Source organism: Saimiri boliviensis, chromosome 17 (assembly GCF_048565385.1).
Source record: "Saimiri boliviensis isolate mSaiBol1 chromosome 17, mSaiBol1.pri, whole genome shotgun sequence".
Lineage (NCBI taxonomy): Eukaryota > Metazoa > Chordata > Mammalia > Primates > Cebidae > Saimiri > Saimiri boliviensis.
Window position 1 is genome coordinate 51,685,820 of NC_133465.1, and position 24,691 is coordinate 51,710,510.

General features: G+C 48.4%; 1 protein-coding gene across 5 annotated transcripts in view; it reads left to right on the top strand.

Moving 5' to 3' along the window:
• Positions 1–12,226: 12,226 nt before the first annotated feature.
• The window catches only part of MAPT (microtubule associated protein tau), a 123,423-nt gene continuing 110,958 nt past the window's right edge, over positions 12,227–24,691 (top strand). For 2 of the 5 annotated variants that reach the window (XM_010330266.3, XM_010330267.3), the window contains exon 1: positions 12,270–12,455. The gene's annotated coding sequence lies outside the window, so the exon portion shown is untranslated. Of the gene's footprint in view, positions 12,456–24,691 lie in introns of all 5 variants that reach the window. The other 3 variants (XM_010330264.3, XM_010330263.3, XM_010330265.3) reach the window with 3 other exon arrangements.

Sequence of the window (24,691 nt, forward strand, 5' to 3'; positions counted from 1 at the left end):
GAGCAATTTTAAGTTCACAGCAAAATTGAGCAGAAAGTACAGAAAATTCTGGTACACCCTCTGCTCCACCCATGCACAGCCTCCCACGCTATCAACATCCTCCCCCGCCCCCGTAGTGGTACATTTCTTAAAATCCAGGAACCTACCTTGACAAGTCATTAGCACACAAAGTCCATAGTTTACAAAGGCTCACTCTTGCTGTTGTACACTCTGCGAGTTCTAACAAACATACAATGACATGTACCCATGATTATACTATCATACAGAAGAGTCTCACTGCCCTAAAAATCCCCCGTGCTCTGCCTATTCCCTCCCCGCTAACCCCCGGCAGCCACTGATCTCTTTGCTGTCTTCATAGTTTTGCCTTTTCAAGAATGTCATATGGTTGGAATCCTACAGTATGCAGCCTTTTCAGAGTGGTTAACCCAAATTCTTAAGATCAGTATAAATTTTTATTTATTTATTTATTGAGACAGAGTCTTGCTCTGTCCTCCAGGCTGGAATGCAGTGGCATGATCTCAGCTCACTCCAACCTCTGCCTCCTGGATTCAAGCAATTCTCCTGCCTCAGCCTCCTAAGTAGCTGGGATTACAAGCGTGCATCACTATGCCCGGGTAATTTTTGTATTTTTAGCAGAGATGGAGTTTCACCATGTTGGCCAGGCTGTTCTCGGACTCCTGACCTCAGATGATCTGCCCACCTCATCCTCCCAAAGTGCTGGGATTGCAGGTGTGAGCCACCGCACCCGGCCAGATCAATATAAATTGATAACTCGCCTGCAAATCACTACACTGTAAGCAACTTGAGGTCTTAGTTATCATTGTATTCACAGTGCACAGGGACACTCGCACGCCTGTTGAATGGATGAACAGATGAACAGTCTGCCTCTCTGATTTAAAAGAAAAATCAGAACACTAATCTAGCAACAGTGAGTGGTTGTACTTAGTATTACTTAGAAAAAGAGATGCTAATCCTTTTTATCTAGAATAAAGAGTAGCTTATGAAAAATGAAGTCCAAGCTAGGGACAATGGCTTATGCCTGTGGTCCCAGCTACTTGGGAGTTTGAGGCAAGAGGATGGCTTGAACCCAGGAGTTCAAGACCAGCCTAGGCAACACAGTGAGAACCTGTCTCCACAAAAAATTTGTTTTACATTATCTATACATGATGGTACGTGCCTGTAGTCCCAGCTACTCTGGTGGTTGAGTTGGGAGGATCGCTTGAACCAGGAGTTTAAGGCTGCAAGTGAGCTCTGGATCACAGCATTACACTTCAGCCTGGGTGACAGAGTGAGACCCTGTATCTAAATAAAATAGGTGTCAATACCAGACTCTATCTAGGTCATGAAATTCGACTCAGATCTTAATATTTTTGCAACTTTTAAAATTCCAATTATATCTCCCATAAAGTAGGATTTCATCATTGATAGCATGGTTTACATGAAAGGGATTTCTGCTCATCTTTTGCAAGTTTCATATTTGGGGCACTCTTCAAATTATGTGTCATCCCCTATGCTGGGATATCCAGTGTCTGTGCAATGCCAAATATGATGAGAAGGTGAGCTCATGGATTTGGGATGCCTTGTCCCTATTTCTGGACCCCAGGATCATCCTTTCTTTTTTGACAATAGAGTCATGCTGCTGAGTCATGGGTAACTCAAACCCTCATCTGCAGCTACCTGCTTCTTGCCAGAATCCAAGAAACCTAGACAAGGGGCAGTTGTCACTGGCAGGGTAATGGAGGGAAGGGCAGGTAGGAAGGAGACATCCAGAAAATAGACACACAGAAAGGAACATGTGAATCTAAACAATCATCAGTGACAGGTAAGTCCAGGGAAATGAAAGCATGGATCTGCCCCATTTTGTATAATTAAGATGTTGAAAATGTGTGCATAAATCAACTCATATTTCATTTGCAACAAGAGAACCGATGCTTAGGGGAATCTGGTAATGGTTCATTTTGTAGAGTGAAGGATTTGTCTGTAATGTTAATACTCTCTTTCTAATTTAGCTGTATTTTATATCGATATTTCCCAATATTGGCTTTGAGAGAGGACTGTTGTGTCTCATCAAAGTACCCTGCCTAGCAGACAGTTAGGCAGAACAAATGCATGTTAGTCTGTCTAAATATGCCCTGGATTCAGTGTCTGAATTTACAATAGAAAATAAAGGAATGTTGCTCTTGAAGGCTGTCATCTGTCTTAATAGAAAATGCCTTTTTATGAAAGTATTTTCATGAAACTACTTCAAAGAGAAAAGAGTAAGTTGCTCATCATAACTGGGAGGAATTACCAACTGTGATGGCTTCTTAGCATTATTGTGGCTGTTCCCCAATGTCCCCTTCTCCCCCTATAGCTGGTATTTAGCTGGACACAAGACCCTGTAATAAAAATACATTTTCCAGACTCACTGGCAACTATGTTTGGTAATGTCTAAATTTTCTGGCGAATAGGATGTTAGCAAGGATGTCATGTGTGACTTCCAGGAAATGTCCTTAAAGTAAAGTCGTTCCCTTTCTCATCTCTTCCTTCTTTCTGGGGGCTAGAATGCAGATGTGATGACTGGAGCTCAGGCAGTCGTTTTGGACTATGAGGCAGCATGCTAAAGATGGTAGAGAAACCACATAGCTGGATAGGAGCTCCCTGATGGAGCTTCTAAAACAGACTTTGACTCCTACTTCTGGACTTCTACATAAGAGAGAAATCAAATATGTCTTGTTTAAACAACTGTTGCTTTGCACTTTTGTTACTCAAAGCTGAACCTAAAACTAATTGATGCAGTCATTAAGGAAATGCTCATTTCATCCCATTGTAGCCTTTATGCAGGTCAATCAAGCAGATTTATTAAACTCCTTTTTATATAGAAAAAAACATAGAGGTTCTTAAGCTGAAGATTCACAAACTTAGCAGGGAAAAGTTTATCTTTATTTTTTACAACCTCTACTGAAATATAGCATTTTAATAATGAATGTAGTATTAACAATATGAGTGACTTTGTCATTAACAGATATTTTCAGATTATAGGACATGTGTTACAGATATCGCAAATATTTATATTTACCACAATTTGCAATTAGGAGAGTTACTAAGGCCACTGCTAGATTTGGGTGTTAAAGCATTAATGAAGAAGCAGGCTGGGTTCTCTGAGACAGAGTTTAGCACGCAGGGTATTTATTAGGTAGTGCCTGTGGGATCAATACCTGTGGAGGGAGGGAAAGGAAGCAAGATTGTGTGGAAGGAAAAGTCAGCTGCAATGCAGGCCCGACCACAGCCTCTCCTGACCACGTGGGGGACTGTGGTCAGCAGAGGCTGTGGTCGGGCCTGCACTGGTTCATTCATTAGGTGATTTATTCACGTGAATGTCAGTGTACTTACACAGCCTAGATGGCACTAGGCACTGCTAAATTCCTGGGCTATATGGTATAGCCTATTGCTCCTAGGCTACAAATCTGTACAGCATATTACTGTACTAAGTACTGCAGCAATGGCAACACAATAGTAAGTATTTGTGCATCTAAATGTGTCTAAACATAGTATATGTACAGTAAAAATGGTATAAAACAGTATAAACGCAGTGGCTCATGCCAGTAATCCCAGCACTTTAGGATGCTCAGGCAAAAAGATCACTTGAGCCCAGGAGTTCAAGACCAGCCTAGGCAACACAACAAGACCTTGTTGCTACCAAAAAAAAAAAAAAAAAAATCAAAAGTTAGCCAGGTAAGGTGGCATGCACCTGCAATCCCAGCTGCCCAGGAGTTCAAGGTTGCAGTGAGCTTTGATTGCACCACTGCACTCCACCCTGGGAGACAGAGTGAGACTCTGTCTCAAAAAATAAAAAAAAATAAATTAATAGATGAAAAGCAGTACATCTGTTTAGGAACTTAACCATGAATGGGGCTTGCAGAACTGGAAGTTTCTCTGGGCGAGTCAGCAAGTGAGTGGTGAGTGAATTTGAAGGCCTAGGACATCACTTTACATGCTGTCGACTTTATAAACAGTGTACACCTAGGCTACGCTAAACTTACTACAATTATTTTTCTTCAACAACAAATTAAACTTAGCACACTGTAACTTTTTTTGCTTTATAAATCCTTCAATTTCTAAAACTTTTTGACTGTTTTGTGGTAATGTTTAGCTTAAAACACAAATGCGTTTTCAGCTATACAAAAATATTTTTTCTTTACGTCCTTATCCTATAAGCTTTTTTCTATTTCTTTTGGTTGTTTTACTTGTTACACTTTTCTTGGTAAAAACTAAGACACTAATGCACATATTAGCCTGGTCCTGCACAGGGTCAGGGTCATCAGTATCACCACTGTCTTCCACCTGCACAGCTTGTCCCACTGGAAGGTCTTCAGAGACAATAACACGCATGAAGCTGTCATGTCCTATGATCACAATGTCTTCTTCTGGAATCCTTCCTGAAGGCCCTGCCTGAGGCTGTTTCACAGTTAATTTTTTTTAATAAGTAGAAGAAGTACACTCTATAATAATAATAAAAAAACATAGTATAATAAGTACCCAAACCAGTTACACGGTCATTTATTATCATTATCCAATTTTTTTTTTTTTTTGAGATGGAGTCTCACTCTGTTGCCCAGGCTGGAGTGCAGTGGCATGATCACTGCTCACTGCAACCTCTGCTCCCAGGTTCCAGTGATTATTCTGCCTCAGCCTCCTGAGTAGCTGGAATTACAGGTATGCACCACCATACCCGGCTAATTTTTTGTATTTTTAGTAGAGATGGGGTTTCACCATGTTACCCAGGCTGTTCTTGAACTCCTGACCTCAGGTGATCTGCCTGCCTCAGCCTCCCAAAGTGCTAGGATTACAGGCATGAGCCACCAGGACCAGCCCTTGGTGCACTCTTGCCTATGTCATCCACATGCCTCTGCCCAGATCTCCTTGTCTACAATCTTCTAATCATTCTCTTTCCATGTCTACGATCAGCTGGCCAAGCCATTCATCACTACCCAGAAGTTCGTATACATTCTCATGTTGAGCTCTGCTCTGTCCATACAAAATGGGTGAATAGCTACACCAACCAAATCCCTGCCCATTAGGAATGTTTTGTCTTGCCACTGTCTTTCAAGGCCAGCCCTGAGTGAGACTGTAGTATATTTCCTGTCATTTTCAGCCTGAACCCACAAACCAAGCCAAGTCATTCATAAGCTTGTTCTTTCCTCTTCCACCAGCTGGTCAGAAGAGAACCCTTAGGTGGGTGCGGAGGGAGGGTTCTGGTGCAACTCTGGTGGTGGATGGCTTGGGGATCTGAATAGACTGCATGTTCAGCTTGCTTGTGGTCCGGGTCCTGTCCACGCTCAATCCCAAATGTACAACTTCCACATAACAGTGGATTGTTGCTGGGCTTGCCTAACCTTATAATTTAACTCATCTGATGTAACCCAGTTAGTGAAGGGCAGATCCAGGTGCAAGGTCACTTGGTATCCCACCATCAGGCGCTCCATTTCTACCAGGGCACAGCAGCGTGCCAGGAGTTGTTTTGCCAAAGGCATATGATCCTCCACTGCAGATGGCATGGCGTTGCTCCAGAACCGGGAGCCTGCACTGTGATTCTCCCACTGGGGCATGCTGCAAGCTCTACACAGCATTTTTCCCATCACTCGTGCCTTTTGCTCTATAGAGTGTGCTGGGTTGATGGCCCAACTGCAAGGCTACTTGCACTGCAGCCTGGGCCTGCTGTAGAGCCCTTTCTTGTTCTGGGTCCCACTTCAAGCTGACAGCCTTTCAGGTTAGCTGGTTATCATGGGTCAAGGTGGTATTCCCAGGTATGGAAGATGCTATCCCCAGAAGCCAAAGAGAACGTCTAGGTTTTGTGCTGTCTTCTTCATATTGGGAAATACAAGATACAGTCCTTTGATTTTGACTCTGGGTGGACTCTCCTGACATGCCCCTGCCTATAGGACCCTTAAAATTGTTCTTGGTGTGCAGGCTCCTAAATCTCTGTAGTATTCCTCTCCCACCCTCTGGAGTGTGCGTAACCTACCAATGCCTTTAACAGGCTAGCCACTTTTTGCCCCTCTGCTCCATTTAGCAGGATGTCATTCACAAAACAGATCAAGGCAATGTTCTGCAAAATGTCCAGATGACCCAGATCACTTTGTATCATTCAGGGTCCAAACAACAAACAGAAGCCACAAAGTAATTTGGACAGAAAAAGTTTAATATAAAGAAGTGGAGATTCCAACAGAGGAGGAATTATAAAGATGCTTGTGGCCAGTGCACAGAGGTAATCAGGGCATCAGGAACCTGCTTGCATTGGGGCAGAGTAAGTTCTGGGGTGTGCCATGTCTGCATTAGGGTTGCCCCAAGAAGCAACCCTGCAGGATACAGGTGAGTGAGCGCTGGCAGGTGGATACACGGAGGAGTCAGGGTGTCAGGAGCTTAATCCCTAGCACAGCAGTGTGAAGCCCTCTTATCGGGAGAGCCTCAGTGAGCTGGGCACCTAGCTGAGGTCAATGCTGTGAAGCTCACCAAGAACCCCATACTCTGAGTAAGCAGCTGGGGCAGAGGCCCTCTCTCCTGTGCCTCTGGCAACCATAAAGTAGAAGCAGGAAGAAGCAAAATCCAAGCATGTCAGAAATAGCAAGAAAAACCTTTTCCTTTCTGTGTGTTTTTTGTTTGTTTGAGATGGAGTCTCACTATCCTGCCAGGTTGGAGTGCAGTGGCGTGATCTTGGCTCACCACAACCTTCACCTCCTAAGTTCAAGCGGGTCTCCTGCCTCAGGTGCCTGCCACCACACCCAGCAAATTTTTGTATTTTTAGTAGAGACAAGGTTTCACTATGTTGGCCAGGCTGGTCTTAAACTCCTGACCTCAGGTGATCCACCTGCCTCGGCCTCCCAAAGTGCTAGGATTACAGACGTGAGCCACTGCACCCCGCTGGAAAGCCTTTTCTTTTTTCTTTGTCACTCTATGGCATCTACAACAAAGCTTAACATAATGCTCACCACGAGCAAGAAATGCTTAAAGTGTCTAGCTCCATTCTCACAAAACAGATAATGCAGGGTGATTTGGAGATGAAGGTCAATATACTGAAAAATTGGCACAGACCAGATCGTGACAGAAGGTGAAAAAGTTAATGTAGCCCTGAGGGGAAATTGTAAATGTATACTGCTGACCATTCCATGTGAATGTGAACTATTTTGAATCCTCTTTTCAGATAGGGAGAGAAAAGAATGAATTCTCTTAACAATGGCCACAAACTATGTGTCTGAAACTGTTATTCTAGCAAAGATACTATATCTGGCATGGCAGGTGCAATGGGGGCTACGCTCCATTGTTTCCAGTAGTTTAGTGTAATTCCATAGAATTCCTCAGCCGGTGCAGTGGCTCACGCCTGTAGTCCCAGCACTTACGGAGGCCAAGGCAGGTGGATCATGAGGTCAGGAAATTGATACCGTCCTGGCCAAGATAGTGAAACCCCATCTCCACTAAAAGTACAAAAATTAGCTGGGCATGGTGGCACATGCCTGTAATCCCAACTGTTCAGGAGGCTGAGGCAGGAAAATCGCCTGAACCAGGGAGTCAGAGGTTGCACTGAGCAGAGATCATGCCACTGCACTCCAGCCTGGTGACAGAGCAAGGCTCCATCTCAAGAAAAAAAAAAAAAAGAATACCTCTTCTCCTACATGAGCCATACTAGAGATATGACGGTAACTATTACCCTTGCATCCTTCGGGTCCCTAAGGGTGGCATTAATCTCCTCAGCTCTTTCATCCCAGGATGCAATACTGTTTCTGATTTATTATGTTGACCTGGGGTGGAAGGGGACTGTTTGGAGGCTTCTCGACTACTACAGCTCTTACTCCACAAGTCAATTCAGCATGTGTATAGGAAAGGATCACACACACTCCAGGAATCATTCATTTTTGGTTTCTTTTGATGGTGCAGGTTGAGCAGTCCCCTTTCTGGTCTCCCATCTCTCTTTGCCCTCAGGGACTCTGTGTTTTATTACCCACTTCCACAACTCTCTGTAGATCAAGCTCCTGGGCTGTCACTCCACCTGTAGATCAGGTGGGGGGCAAATATTTCTATCGCTATTTTTCATGTGGGAAGATGGAGGTGATGACTGGATGAGGTCTGTGGACCCAGTGGACTCATTGTCAGCCAGACCTTGGCCAGGACTCCGATTATTGCCGGCTCTCCATATGCTTCCATTCTAATGAAGGCCATGATGATACTTCAGGTCTCTGGTTATCAGTGCCAACTCAGACACTGTGTCTCACAGTCCTCAGAATATTTGGCTATTCCTCTTTCCCCATTTGCCATGGTGCCGAACAATCCTTCTTAATGAGGAGCCAGGCTTCTTTTCAGTCAGCTGGTTCTGGATCTGAAAACTGCCTCAGGTCTGAAAACTTGGCAATGGAGCGTGACTTTTTACTGGGGTGTCTGCCTTAGCTTCCCGATCACTTATCATGATTTATTCTGATGGTGCAGGGTGAGCAGTTCCCCTTTTAGTCTCCCATCTCTTTTGCTCCATGGACTCTGTGCTCTGTTCCCCACTTCCATAACTGTAGAGCAGGCTCCTGGGCTGCCACTCCAACCAAGCCTGTTACTATGATCAGTGCATTTGCCTGGCTTCTGATGGTGCACGAGTTGTGCCTCCGCAGATGGTGAAAGGAATCACAAGACTCCAGAAAGTACACTCACATAGGGCTTTCATAAAACTAAAGAAAATAATATCGCAGGATAAAGGCAGATGCCAGAGCTGTCCACGACATCCTGGTGCATCTTCCTTTCAGGCACACAGGATGTACTTGATCTTAGGATGATAAACCACCAAGATACATGCAAAATGCCTTGGTCTCAGGCAAATCACAATCTCAGCTAAGGTGGTCTTTAATATCCTTCTGGTCACATAGCCAAAACCAGCTTGCACGATCAGGCTCCACTAAGATAACCTAACAGAAACCAGGTGCAGATAATCAATTTGTACATTTTCACTAAACAACGGTGACAAGTTGGTACAGAATATCTGTAGTATTTTTTGGACTCGGTACAGAATTACACTGACAACTGGTTTGCAAATTCCATTCTGCATGGATCAAGGGTCAGCACTATGGCTCCAGGATCCTCCAGAGATAAGCACAAGGTTGCAGCCAGGAAAAATTACCCCCATACCTACACAGAGAGTTAAGGGCCAAACCACCTGTTGTTTTGGGTTCTGTCATTCTCTCTGCTATCAGTAAGCCTAATTCTATAAGAACCTCTCCCATCCAGTATTGGCCTATAGAGGAGGGCTAAGTCTGAATTTATTTATTTATTTATTTACTTACTTATTTACTTTATTTATTTATTCATGAGACAGGGTCTTGCTCTTTCTCCCAGGCTGGAGTGCAGTAAGTGTGATCTTGGCTCATTGCAGCCTCGGACTCCCAGGCCCAAGCAATCGTCCCGCCTCAGCCTCCTGAGTAGCTGGGACTACAGGTATGTGGCACCAGGCCTGATTAATTTTTGTATTTTTTGTAGAGACAGGGTTTTGCCACATTGCCCAGGTTAGTCTCAAACTCCTGGACTCAAGTGATCTTCCCACCTTGGCCTCCCAAAGTGTTGAGATTACAGGTGTGAGCCACCCTACCCAGCCTATATTTTTTATTGATGCTGGCATCCCTCCCATGAGGACATTCTGATGTCCTCAGAATGGTTGTCCTCTGCACCTCCCTATGGCACATGTTCATTGGGTGGGTTTTCTGGACTTTCTGCAGTGTGTCTACTCCAGCAGGCTACTGCCCTTGATCTTGTAACACCTTCCTCTACTGTCCACCAGGGAAATGGCTTTTCTACACCATTTAGTACAGGCCTTTATTGTTTTCATGCTTCTAAGAGTGAGCTCACAGAATCTCTGAGAATCTTTGTCAGGATGTTAAATTGTGTATTATGGGATAGAATGCTCCCAAATCAACACAGTCCCCCTTAACCAATCTCATGTTCCGGTCACCTTGATCAACCACCCTCCATACTCAGTCCCACATCCTTCCCAGCTTCTTGCTGGTATATGCAACAAGTCCCTAAGGGCTGATGCAGCCGCAAATGGAAGGAGCCTGAGTCCCAAAACTTCCACGGAGATGGCTGGCTACCGACCTGGAACACTCACCCAAGACTGCTGGAGGAGTTGGTTTGAACCATTATGTTTTGGGGCCTATTTATTACAACAGTTTAGCTTGCTTTGTTGATAGATTTAGATTTAGTGGCAGAATCTCCGAATTCTACAGATACATGGATCTCAGTCCTAACCCCATCTGGAACGCCATCAAATAAAGAAACTGAAAGCCCAGAGAAGGTAATGAATGAATTTGTCTGTGGTCATACAAGGTGGCTAGGATGAGGACCCAACTCTCCTGGCACTCAATCCAGTTTTCTTTCCCCCTCTGCTATTCTGCCTTCTGTGGTCCTACATAAGTGGGCTTGTTTGTGTAACATATGCAACCATGAGATTTCTATTTCAGCAAGAGGAAGGAACAGGAAGAAAGAGAGGGAATGCATTTTCTTGGCCTGAATTAGTGTGAGCCATTAGTTACCTGCAGTGACTGAATTACCTAGAATGAACATTCAACTCTGCATCACATACAGTTAAAATGACAGGTCTGCTTAATATTGTTTCTAACATTCGTTATTTCATTTTAGGCAAATGGGACCATTCAGTGTCTGGGGACCACAGTGTCATTAGGTCCCTGTCAGTTCTCAATTATACTGTTATCTTAGAGGGGGGAATAATGTGAAATTTGAAAGTAGAGGAGTGTTGATTTGACTGCTACAGTTTATTTTAATATAGAAATAAAATGTGTAGCAAAAGCATTGATTACAAAGATGATAATGAAATAAATAACTAGTATTTATAATAGTATAATAGTATAGTATTTAAGATCGCTTGAGTCCAGGAGTTCAAGCTTGCAGTAAGCTATGATTGTGCCACTGCACTCCAGCCTGAGCAAGACCTTGTCCCAAGAAAAGGTCAATTTCATTGACCTTTCTAAGGTGTACACCATTAAGGAGAAGCTCCATCCCCAGGCCTTTGGCTCATGAGACATTCTGAAGTCAGAGCTGAAGGGCAGATCACTTTGAGCAAGCTCTCACGATGGTTCTCAGCCCGAATTTTTTGGGTATATGCCCCTCTGTTTAAAAATAAAGTTTATATGGATTAAAAAAAAAAAAAAAAAAAAAAAAGGTCAGTTCCAAAAACTCAGTGTGAATAAAGCATTTTACTTGCTTATTCTATTAATCGATAACATATGTTGGTTTTTAAGAGCTATGCAAATTGGTGCTTCAAGACAACCTCCCATCTCCCTAGGAGGAGATGGCTGCCCTAAACCCCCATACATAGAAATCCTCCCACTGCCAGTGCTTAAATTTGACGTTGGGGAAATGAAAACTGCAAGCTAAGGCCAAAGCCTGGGTCCTGAGTGACCAGCAGAATGAGGACCACCTCAGTTTCAAGTTGAGGTGCATATTCCAGGGGACAATCTCTAGCCGGCCCTTAAACATTCAGACTTCAAGCTCTACTTACAGGGTGAAGGTGTTTCAAAAGACAGGATACAAGTAACTGTGAGTGTGCAAATGCTCTGCGATGTGCTAGGCACTCTTTGAATTTCGTCTTATTTACGATTTTTTGTTTCTAGCGTCACGGTTAGATACATCACAGATTCAAATGCTTTCTTTAAAAGTACAGTTCTACTGCACTGTAACTGGATTAGCTAGCTTTAAGTGGATTTGTTAAGGAAATTTCACCTTGGTCAGTAACAAAAAAGGTGGGAAAAGAGCAAGGAGAAAGCAAGCAGCCCGGGGGAAAGCGACCTCAGCCAGGGAGAGGTTTCGGGTCCCGAAGGGTCGGGTGGACGGACTGGGGGGCCGGCCACGTGGAAGCCCGCTCAGGACCTCGCCAGAAGAGGACACCCCCCCAGGCTGGCTGAAAGGAAAGGGGCAGCAGACCCACGGGCGGAGCCCCTGGCCTTGCCCCGACCCCTCAGGGCTCGAAAAAGGGGACCCCTCCGACGAGACAAAGGCGACAGCAACAAGAGGCGGAGAGTGCGCGTGCGCCATGGAACACGCGTGCGCGCTGCGGTCAGCACCGCGGCCTGAGGCGTAGCGGGAAGAGGATCGGGAAAGGGCAGCGCCGAGAGGAGAGAGCCGGTAGGCGCAGGACGGCCGAGCGGTGGGGCGCTCGCGCGCGCCTACTGGTGGCCGGAGGAGAAGGCGCCCGCGGACGGTGCCCGCCCCCTCCCCGGGGGAGGCTCGTGCTCCCGCTGCTCGCGCCTGCGCCGCCCGCCGGCCTCGGGAACGCGCCCTCTCACCGGCGCGCGCCCTCGCAGTCACCGCCACCCACCAGCTCCGGCACCAGCAGCAGCGCCGCTGCCACCGCCCACCTTCTGCCGCCGCCACCACAGCCACCTTCTCCTCCTCCGCTGTCCTCTCGCGTCCTCGCCTCTGTGGACTATCAGGTAAGCGCCGAGGCTCCGAAATCTGCCTCTCCGTCCACCCCTGCGCACCCCCGCGCCGCCGCCCCTCGCCCTCCCCAGCCGCAGACGCGGGCTTCTTGCGCCGGGCATCGGTCGGGGCTACCGCAGGGCCCCTCCCTGCTCCCGCTGCTCGGGGGCTGGGGCCAGGGTGGCCTGGAAAGGGACGTGAGCAAGGGATGCATGCACGCGGGAGTGTGTGTGCTGGAGGGTCCGCACCTCCCGCTTCGCGCCGACCCCAGGTGGAAGCTGTGCTCGCAGGGTGGGGCCCGGCGGCGTTGACTTGGGGGAGGGGGCTACTCTTCACTCTCGATCGCAGCCTCTCGCCGCAATGGGCGTGTGTGTGTGTGTGTGTGTGTGTAGGGGGTCCAATAACGACCCCCCAAAACCAAACCTGAAATCCACTGTCCCTGCCGCTTTTCGCCGCCAGCCCTAAAGAAGATGCGGATCCGGTTCTAGAAAAGATGATTCCCTGCATGCCCCTCCCTGCCCCTCCCGAGCGGTGGTTCCGACAGGGCCTTCACTGCCCCTGCTTTTAGATGGCGGCCGACCCCCTCCCCATTTCCTCCTTCAGAAACCCGTAGGGGACATTTGGGGGCTGGGAGGAATCGAGGAGATGAGGAGGGGTCCAGGCGCTGTCACTTTAGCTGCCCTTCCCCCTGCGCACGCCTGGCACAGAGACACCAGCAGCGACGTTCCTGAGAGCAGTGCGCGGCTCCCAGTATACACGCTCGCAGAGGCAGGGGTCACCTGGCCTGGCGGCACGGATGGACTCGGCGGTCGCCGATCCCCGCTCGCGGGCAGGCACAGCTGCGGCCTTGCACTGATGGGCGCAGGGGCTGCAGGTGCATCTCGGGGCGGGTTTCTTTCTCAGCGCTCGACACGCCGGGCTCCCGGCGTGTGCGCTCCCTGCCGGAGGCACGGGGCTCACGCGCAGGGCTCGCCCCTCACTGCGGCAGTGGGTGTGGACCTGGTGGGCGAGGAAGGGGGAGGATAGTCTGTGCCTCCTCCCACTCCCGCCCCCATCCTCGTTTTTTTCCCCTCGGAACGCGAGGTGCCATCTTTTTTCGGCGTGTCACGTCTTTATGGTGCCATGCCAAACCGGGTGGCCAGGCTTTGGAGGACAGGGCGGGGCCTGGCATTAAAGGGAGGGGGACAGTCGGCCCTAAAATCTTGGCGTTTTGCTGCTGCGGGCATGAGCACTGGGAGCGTTCACCCAGCACCTCCTTCAGGGGCTCTTTGCTTTGTCTGTAGAGGTTACGTGATCTGCGCTCTCAGTCCTGGTTTCTGGCTTTTATTCTGAGGGTGTTTAGACAACCTCCCTCCTACCCCGACACACCTCTCTCCTTTTTTCGCTCCTCATTTCCAAGCCCATTGTTGGATCTCCAGGCTTGCTGGGGTAGATGAACCTGAGTCAACCCCAGGCCCCCGGCACGCCTGGAACGGGCGTGACTGCGCGCAGCCTCGTCTCGGAGTCTGTCGGCGCCAGGAAGCTTCTGAAGGGGTGGGATTCGAGTCTCTTCGCGCACTGCTGGCGGTGGTAGTGGGATCACGCCCCTCCCTATACTCCTAGTGTCCTGAGGACCACCCCACATCAGGTTGGCCAGCGAGGGATGCTGGCTACCCATCCGGGATGGGTGGGGAGCCCCGGCGGGGCCCCTCCAGCTTTACGCCCTGTTGCTTCGCCTGGCGGGAGAATGTGAGGAGGGGGACATAAGGTGCCTGATGCTGCGGCCACACCCATCTTTCTGAGCCCACTTGAGGGGGCGCGGACGGGGCATTGCCATAGGAACCACAGGCGTCTGGAGAGGAGACCTTGGGGCTGGCCCCACCCCTTCCCCAAGGAGATTGGGGACCCTGGGGTAGGCGGGGCTGCGCCCAGTCAGCCTCCTGGAGGACACAGGAGGAAGCCCCCAATTCCCTGCGCCTATGGCTCTAATTGGCCCCTGGCGGCCTCAGACACGCAGATAGGTGGCCCAGGGTGTATTTTTATTAATATTATGGCTGTACTGGTTAATATTATTTATCTGAAATGCGGGATTTTCACCCGAGTCCAAGTTCACCGTACCCCCAAAACCGAGTCTGGGGCAGCAGGGGGAACTCCTGGCCAACGAATATGAGCCTCGCCCTCCTGTGATGAACCTGGTACGTGCGGTTTTCTGGCTAATTATATCCCTGAAAACTGGTGCGGGGGGCGCACTTCTGAAACGAATGAGCATCTAGGGGCTGAATCCTCCACGCGGGCCGCCCAGGTTGATCTGAATTTCTGAGGAATGGCTTGGCTTGGGGGGACGAGAGCCCGCCCAGGACCAAGCCGACCCTCCTCGACTGTGGCGTCGAGGGCTGGAGCCAGGTTGCTACGAGGCTCCCTGCGTGGCTGGGCCCGCCGCGAGGGGTTGCAGAGCGGCTAGGGACCGATTCAAGCATCTCCTCTCCTCCCTCGCCCCCAGACAGAGCTGGGCGCGGGATTCTCTTTCCAGATGGAGCGAGGGTCTTGGGGCGGCCCTGGAAAAAGGGAGCCCGCAGTCACAGCTGCCTGTTGCCCTCTCTCGAGCAGAGGCGTCACCTCCCGTCGTTGGAGGGAAGGGAGACCGGTGAGGGTGAGCGCGTTTAGCTCAGCGCTGGGAACAAAGCGCAGTCCTCGCTTCTGCGATTTCGCTCCATTTTGAAATGTGTTGGCGCTTTAGTGGGGCCACTGCGGTGGTCAAGATGGGGGATCTGTTAATGGAGGAACCTCGGGGGGACGGTCCTTCGTGTGACAATTGGGAAACTCTATCCTGGCTCTGCGCGCGCTTTAAGGAAGTGGCTTCGCCCCAGGACCCCAAGGGATGCAGCGTTTGCGCGGTGACGGCGGGGCGCTGAACCAGCCGCCGCGCCTCTGGAAATGTCTGGGCAGGGATCCCGAGGCCATCGACGACTCCTCCCCATCCCCAGCAGGCAGGAGCTCTTACATTCCAAGCGGCTCCCCTCGCGCTCTGGTGCTCACACACCTGTAACTCCAATCCTCCCTCTCAGAATGGTCTGGGTTGGAAGGGATGATGGGACCTGGGAAAGCGACTGCCCAGCTCACGCCTCTGAGCGTTCAGGCTGCAGGCTCAACAAGACCAATTTGAGTTCTGTCTGATGCCCCCGCCTTCTTAACTGACCCGAATACAGCAGGCGGGGAAATGTCTTTCCTACAGCGGTTGATTCTGGGTGTCGTTTTGTGTTTTGTGATGACTGCTTATATTTACTGTGTAACAATTGTTTATTTTCCATCTCCAAATCCTCGATCTACTTAAATAAATTAATAGATAAACAGATAAGTGTGTCTCCTCCCCCAACATACCCGCCCCACCCCGGGCTTCTCCGGTCGGGAGTGACCCTTGAAGCTGATCCATTCTCCTTGGCCAACTTTGCCGCCCTAACAGACGTTTAATAGAGATAACCTGGCTTGGCTCTTGCGTTCGCCTTTGGAGGATGTGGGAAAGGGGCTTGTTGGCTTCTCTGGTTTTTGGATGAGTGACAGTCCATGACTGTTCCTACCCTCACAGACCTGGAAGGGCGTGGCTTTTAAGTGGTTTCTAGTATCAGGCACTGCTCCTCTGACAGGAAAGAAAGAAATGGATACTGCCCATAAATTGCTGGAAAACTTAGAATCGGTTTGATTGAGGAAAGGTCAGATTTATTCCAGTTGGAAAAAGAGGCCTTTCTATTAAATGTGCCCTTTGACCCTTGGAGGTCAATGCCAGCCTAGACATGTGATTAGATTGTGGTTTTCCTTCTGCCTTTTTAACATCCATTAATGCAGTCCATTTGTTGAAAATTTTAAGCAACTGTGTTTTATTCCACATTCCCTCAGCATTTATGTGTGGTTTGAGTGGCTTTGTGGCTATGTGTAGGAACATGTGTTATTTTTCCAACTGGACACGTGATAATTTTCCAACTGGATCTTGCCTTCTACTGATATATTCATTTAGCATCTTCCTTACTCTCTCCTTGAAAAAGAATCTCTCAAAAACAAATAAAAACACCCATATGATCCTAATACAGTGCTAGACATACAAGAAGAATTTGGTCTATACCAAATGCATTTCATCCATGAAGGATAAATGGGGGAATATAGGTGAAGAGAAAACAGAATGGGGGGCTTTATTCATGGTCAAGGCAGCAGGAAGGGTTTGGGGACAAACCCAGTTCAATCTCTCCCAGCCCTGTGTCCCAGTGATGCTCAGACAGCGGCCTGTGCTCATGGGGTGCCTCCCCACGGCAGCACTCCCTCAGCCTGGTCCCCATGGCCCACCTCCTTCTTATTGGCCAGAGGTGAAGATGAGAGGAGAGGAGAGAGGCCACACTCTGCTCTAGGAAAGGAAGACCCTGCCCTGGCATCTTTTGGCACCTGGTGCAGTAGGTCAGTGGGAAGCAAGTGAGAAACCACATTATTTGACTGTGCTCCGTCCTCCACCACTTTCCTCACCGCTATGTTCAGAGACCCCCGAAGCTCTTCCACACTCCAGGAAACTTCCCCCTGGCCACTCCTAACTTGCCATGCCCAGGAATTCGGTGCTTCCACTGATGACTTGGAGCTGGTGTTTGGGGGCCACCTCAGCAGGTGACGGGTAGAGAAGACCCCAGCCTCACCAGCTGGGCTGCAGCAGGGAGAGGAGCCCTCGTGGACTTTCCACTGTTTTCCTGTAAAACCATGGTTCTCAGCTGCGGGTCACTGAGATGTCTAGAGAGATGTTTTCATTTTCACAACTCAGGGAGGGTGCCACAGACATCTGTCTCACTAGTAGAGGCCAGGGCTGCTGCTAAACATCCTACAAGGCACAGGACAGTCTCCAACATCAAAATATGATCCAGCCCCAAATGTCACCACTGCTGGGGTTGACACTGGCACTGCTATCTTAATTACATTCATTGAGTGTCTTCTAGGAGGCCCTGTTCTAAACACTTGTCTCAGATGATTTCATTTAATTCTCACAACAATGCTCCTATGTACCAGGTGCTGTCATTATCTCCATGATGGGGAAACTGAAGCACAGAGATGGGTAGTAACTTGCTAAAGGTCACAGAGCCAGTAGGTGGTGGAGCTGGGTGCCTGACTCTAGCTCCCTCCCCTCTCAGCCCCATGTGGGTTTACTTGGCCATTGTGGACTAGTCTGGGAACCCAAATATGATCTATAATATTGACCCAGTAGAGACTGGGCACAGTGGCTCACACCTGTAATCCCAGCACTTTGGGAGGCGGAGGTGGGTGGATCACCTGAGGTCAGGAGTCCGAGACCAGCCTGGCCAACATGGTGAAACCCCATCTCTTAAAAAAAAAAAAAAAAATTGACCCAGTAGAATATTGATTCCTAAACCACTGTCTCACAAATGAGCTTTTACAAGAGTCTGTAATTGGAGCGTGGCCCAGAGAGAGGTTAAAGAGAGGTGGAGTTAAAACTCTCAATTTCTGGTGTGGCCCTGCCACGGAGAGCAAGGCATTCCACTCTACCTTGGTGCCCTGTTTATAAAACAAAAAGAAAATATCTCTTCCCAAGGTCCTTAAACCTCTTCCCCCAATCCAGGATTTCTGGACTGCTCTGCCATATGAAGGGGTGGCTGGTTTGATTGACCCAGGGAAGGCTGGAAATCAAGAATGGGGATCAAGATGTAGAATCAGTGTGGCCAAGGTCAAGTCTCTGAATTTTTAGGGACATCAGATCCCCATCTTACATTCTGTACCTCAGAGAGGTGAAAGTGTCGGCGCCCACTGAGGAGGCCCAGCTTTGAGATTGTGGGTGTGGGGTGAGTTTGGTGGACATAGGTAAATCCTCATGTAAGAATCTCTTGGCAAGGATGGGCCTGGGAGGCTTCGCAGTAAATATTCCATTATGCTGCAGTGCCTTGGGGCTACCTGAGAATCCTCGGTCTCACTCCTGTTGCCTTGCCAAAGGGGTTGCTGTCTGAGAATTCCTCTCCCTAGGTGCCATGCTCCTGCCACCTCTGCCTGGTTCCCTGCCTGTCCAGATGGCTCCCAACTGCATGTGAGGAGTTTGAGGCTGGTCACCCCACAGGACAGGTTTTGAGCTTTCTGGGTTCCCCGGTTAGGAAACTTTCTGTACATGCAGATAGAATGGGCTTCAGCAAAATGCAAACTCGAATGACTTCCAGGTATATTGTCTTAATTTTCTTTGCTTTGTTCATATTTTATCAAGCTTCATGCTGAGCCCAAGCAGGGACCCAGTAGAAATCCAAACACCAGGTCAGTGAGTCCCCAAGAAATGCATTTTGTGCAAAGGCCATTCAAGGAAGGTTTGGGAACAGCTCCAGGGCAGAAACTGTTCCCCCTCCGGTCCCCAGTGCAGGGCAGCGTCCTGCATGTTGAGGCAGTCGCGCCTCATGGTTAAGAAGGTAGGCTCCGATCAGGCCTCCTGGGCACAAGTCCCAGCTCCCTGCTCACTGTGGGACCTAAGCCATGTTGTTTAGCTGCTTGGAGAGTTTTTTGTCATCCGTAACTTGGGGTATGATGGTACCTGTCTCACAGGTTGCCATGGAGTTTAAACAAGCTAACCCGATACTTACCAGGGCCGAGCACATAGTAACTGCTCAGTAAATGGCATCATCGGCAGTGTCCTGTGGATGAGTGCTTGGGATTGGCTAAATGAGCAGAGGTGTCTACCAAGACCCTGGTGATGGAATTAGTTGAACAGATACATTGTTACACTGAGCAAGGATAAAGATAGGAAAAGTGGGCAACTGCCCAGCTGCCCTGCAACCAAGCTTTGTTTGGGCAGAAGCGGATCCTCTGAAAATTGCACACACCCATGTTTAAATGTACACGCAGAACTCTTGCCACAGGCAAGCAGAGATTTGTCATCTGCTGTCCCCACTTCTTCCTTTCTGAAATCCACTCCATGCCAGGAATAGACTGCATTCTCTCCACCAGCCCAAACTGACCTGCCCTTTCTCCAGCCATCCTGGGAAGGGTGACCTGGCTTAGTGCATCGGGTTCAGAGATCTTTCCAGTTTACTCATTGAACAAAAAATGAGGGCTGATCGAGAAAATAATGGCAGTCAGGGAGGGCGAAGGAGGTGAAGAAGAGATTTTACAAACGAAGTAATTCAGCAGAGTGCTGATATTGGTAAACTGGCAAACAGGCTTCAGGGTGGTCAGTTGAGAATGGAGTAGAAAAAGGTTAAATAAAGCAAACTTGTGGTGTACTGAATCTTAGGAATTCCGTGTATCCAATAAGCATAGTCATTTATGAATTAATAAATTAGACCTAAGAAGCCTTCTTATCCGTTAAATCAAGACTAACAGCATGTCAGTTTTAAAAAGACATTACATCAGAAAATCATTTAAATAATACACATGCATTTTCAAGATTTTACTTTAACTGAAACTATATAAATGTGACTATTCGCTCACCTGTCTTTTGACACAGGGCTCTGGCTCTTCTTACTGTCTGGATCACCCAGTTGAAATTCCTTGTCTCCTTTGCCTGTGCCGCATTAATAACACACCGTCTGGGTCTTACGATTTCAGTTTGGATTTGGGGTTTATATTGTGGAGTCATCTGAATGCAGAATGCCTCAGGGAGTTTACTTCTTTTTTTTCCAGGGTCTTTATAACCCCATTTGGTAGGAAATAGTACTCACCTTTATGAAGTCTTTCCAAAACATTCATCTTAATTTTCTTAAAATCAGTGAATTATTTGAAGAGTTTTATCTTTCCCTCTGCACCGCTACTCCATAAGCTTGCACCTTATTTTTTTTATTTTTTTTTTTTTTGAGATGGAGTCTCACTCTGTCACCCAGGCTGGAGTACAATCGTACGATCGCAGCTCACTGCGACCTTCGTCTCCTGGGTTCATGCAATTCTCCTGTCTCAGCCTCCTCAGTAGCTGGGACTACAGGCACCCACCATAATGCCCAGCTAAGTTTTGTATTTTTTTAGAGATAAGGTTTCACCATGTTGGGCAGGCCGGTCTTGAACTTCTGACCCAGGTGACCCACCCACCTCAGCCTCCCAAAGTGCTGGGGTTACAGCTTGTCACTTATTTAGGGTATGTGATTATTATAGCAAGTGTGGTAGACCCGGAAGGTCTTGAATGGGCGCGGAGGACCTTTAGTAAGTGCTTGGCTGTGATGAGAGATGGTCCTGACTGCAGACATCAGGCTGTGTGGCCCCAGCCTTGCATATTTACAGACTTTCCTGTCTTATTCTTACAGGGTATCAGGGGAACACCTGCTGGGGAGATTGTTAGATAAGTAAAAGGTGGGCGTTCTCCCCGCCCATCTTCTGCCTGTCGGCCAGGACTAGCACAGCACTTTGAAGTCATTCACACAGAATCCCAACTTAAGAGGGCATTACAAAATCCTCCCCATCAGACTGAAAATAAGTTTAAATTCCCTTTGCTATATTAACTCCCCTGAGGTAAGAGTCTCAGATCAATGTCCAACAACTAAAAACAGTTTTAAGTCAGCAAGTGAGAATTAAATCCGAAGCCATTGATAATAATGTTTCATTCATTCCTCTCCTTTGGCCCCGTCCACCCTACTGCTAAATCCAGGCATCAAAGAGAAGAGGGACATAATTATCTCTGGTCTCAGCTGCTGGTTTTCCTTCTAGCCTATGGCCCAGCTTTCTGTTTTACTGGGAAGGCCGGTGATGTTGTCTTGGGATCTAAGTCTGCAGTTTTACTACAAAAAGTCCAGGGATGCGCATTCATCCTTGTGTCCTCCTCCCCGGGATAGCAAGGATATTAGAAGACCCCCTGGATCCACAATTGCTTGTCATGTGATCTACAGATGGCACAGAATGCCAGAAATGAAGTGCTAGGAAGGACCCGCTCATGGAACCATGGGACGGTGCTCCTCCCCCAGGGTAAAGGACAGCTCTTTCTCCTGAATTGGAGCCAGTGTTCTAAACCATGTGTCACCAGAGTTGTCCTGGATCGGACCCAGTTCTGCCATTGATTTGCAGGCCATTTCAGGAGTGCCTCTTTCCCACTGTTCTTAATTGGACAGTGGCACCAAACTATTTCTTATCTCATCCCCCTTGCACGGCCTATCCCTCAAAAAGAGACTTCTTGGGTAATTAATAACCTAAAGCCAAATGCTTAAATGCCTAAGGGAAGGTTACAACCTGATGAATCTCTTTGGTTATGTGTATAAAAATGAGGCCAGGCTCAGTGGCACACACTTGTAATCCCAGCACTTTAGGAGGCTGGTGTCGGAGGATCACTTGAAGCCAGGAGTTTGAGACTAGCCTGGCCAAAACAAAGCAAGACCCTGTCTCTACAAAAGAAAACTGTGAAAATCAGTGGGGTGTGATGGCATGTGTCTGTAGCCCTAGATACTTGGGATGCTGAAGCAGGAGGATTGCTTGGGCCCAGGAGTTCAAGGCTACAGTGAGCTATGATTGTGCCACAGCACTCCAGCCTGGGTAACACAGCAAGACCCTGTGTCTAAATTTTTTTTTTTAATTCTGTTTATGTTTACATGTATCTAAAGGTGAATATTCACCACTTATTTGTTGCATGCCTGGATTTTTTTATACTGGGCTTGCTGAAAACCTGAGCAGCTTTCTGCTTTGACAGGGCATCAGAATTTAAGTCAGCATATGTTAATAAGCCAAGTAAAGGTTATATATGCAAATACAACTGTTGTCTATAACCTCCTGTTACATTGAGGCATAGCAAAATCATGGTGTAGATGCATATGAACCTGTCCCTTTCATAGCTGCTCATTGCCGGGAAACATGAGGAATAGCCGTTTGGAAGAGTCGCCAGCCCTCCCACCATCCGTTTTCTGTCTTGTCTTTTCCCTGTGAGCAAGGGAAATTCCACGCTGGCCCCAATCCCCAGTGCAGCAGCTCAGCCTCTGCCTTCCTCTGCTGCTGCTCTCCATGAGGCCGGCTTAGAAATGGAGGATTTTACAGAACATCCCTAAATCCGCTTGAATAATGGAGTGATCATTCATAAACTCACCTGAACCTTCTTAAAACCTATTTAATATTTTTCCCGGATAATCCTTCGGGGATAGCTTGCCTCCTGGGCGTCTCTCCACCAGGTTCAGTTCTTCCTTCAGTGCTGAAGTTCCTCCCTTCTTAGCATCTCAGCCGCGCCTGAGAAAAGGCCAGCGGCGGCTGCACTCTGTTCCCTGTGGAGTGTTAATAAAGACTGAATAAATTGAAATAAATCCCTTTCAATGTCACTAAAGTGCTATAAATAATCATGAACCGATGTGTGATGGCTGATGAGAAATGCAAGAAAAAACTTTTAATCAGTAGGATTCATGCTATAAGTTGACAATCTGGGCCAAGTTAAAAAAAAAAAAAAAACCTTAAAAAAGATCTTATCATTTGTTGCCAGCAAGACTGAATTCCAGAAGCGAGCCACTCCCTCATTTTGTGTGCCCCTGTTATCTCTGGCTGCTTAGGATTACCAAGCCCTGAATTTAATTGCAGACTTCCCATTTTTCACCTAAGAGATTTTCGGTCAAGATTAAGATTTCCTGTGCCTCCATATTTCCATCTGTGAAATGGAGATTATGCTGTCTTCCCCCCAGAATGGACGATATTGTGGTCTCTCCTCTCTTCACACAGTCATAGAACTGAAATAAAACAAGAGAATTCCTTTGAGCTTCTCAGAATTGCTGCAGAGATGGCGGATGCCTCCCGGGAGCCGAGGTCAGGTGCTGATCTGAAGTCTTTCATGGGCTGACTTTAGCCTGATCTGAAATAGTATAGCTGCTGCCACCTGGCTCCCTTAGCGCCAGTCAGACGGTGCAGCTGGTTCCTGGGGTGAGGGCTCAGCCAGCAGGGTCCGTGCCCAGGAGGGATGCATGGGTGGCCACAGTCCAGCCTGCACTGATCTTGTCTGTCCCCTTCTTTAGAAGGAAGGAGACCCAAACCAGGGTGCAAGACAGTGGGTGGGTGTGCCTTGAGCATGACCTCAAGTGATTTCCAGCCCCTGCCAGTGCTGACTTCTCCGGGGAAGGGCTGGGACTTCCTTCTTGGCTCAAGTCATGACCCTCGGATGGAATTTCCTGGGAGCTTTTCCGTTTTTTCCGGAGTTTTCAGTTTTTTCCTAATCAGACGGGGACTTGGTACAGAATCTCATATTCTAATTATGCCTAGGAGCAGCCTCTCCCGGCTCACAGTGTTTAGCATGTGACAGGAATCGATTAAGGCAAGAGTGATTAAATTAAAGCCAGGCGTTGACTTGGATGGTGTAATATTCTGATGACTGTTTGGTGGCAAAGGCACAGTGAAGGCTCGTTAATTGAACTGCTTGCACCTGGAATGTGAACTGAGCCAGAGTGGGGCTGCAGTCAGTTTGCCTTCACCCTGTGCATGGAGGTTTCTCTGGAGTGTGGATAGTGGGAGGTCAGGGCATATGTGTAACCCCACCCTGACAATGGCCCATCTTTTCTCCAGCGTGGCCAGGCTTGGGTGCCAGTCCTGGGTGTCCAGTGGCCCCATAGCCTTGCATTTTAGTAAAATGCTGCCCCCCATTACCGACTGGTCTGCTCCACTTCGGTCACTGGAATCTGCCATCTTTTAGTCCCCAGTATGGCAAATCGTGGAGCCTTAAGCTCTTCTCCTCCCTCTGCCTCCCGGAACAGACCCATCAGTTTCTTCCAGGCATTACCTCAGTTTGCCCTCTCTCTTTCCAGTCACATTCTCACCATAATAAAATGAGTTTAGGCCTTATCACCTCACCCTCGGATCCTTATGGAAACAGTAATGAGTTGTTCCCTGTTTCAGTTCCAAAATTCATATCCAATCCGTTTTGCATGCCATTGCCAAGTTCTTCTCAGAGCAGCCCTGTCACCTGCCCTGGCCCTCTCCAAGTGTGGTCCTGCCATGAGCATCACCTGCTAAGCCAAGCTGGCCTTGAGCTGCTGGCCCAGGTCCCCACGCCTCGGCTCACCTCCCTGCCCAGTCCCACCTCCCGCTTCCCGCCAGCCTGCCCCATGGCTCCTTCATAGACACCATGCTCTTTCTGCCCCTTGCTCACCCATGACAGCCTTGCCCCTCTCTTCCTGCCCCACCCCCTATTTCAATCACCCTGACCTTCCTCAGTCTCTGTCCTCCCTGAAGCCTTCCCCAGCCTTGGCACTCAAGCTCCAGAGACTACACGTTTCCTCTTACCTGTGGCAGCGTCGTGCTCCCCAGTGCCTCGGTTTCCCTGCTTCCTGTGTAGGACTCATCTGCCCACAAGCTGCACATCCTATGAGGGCAAGGA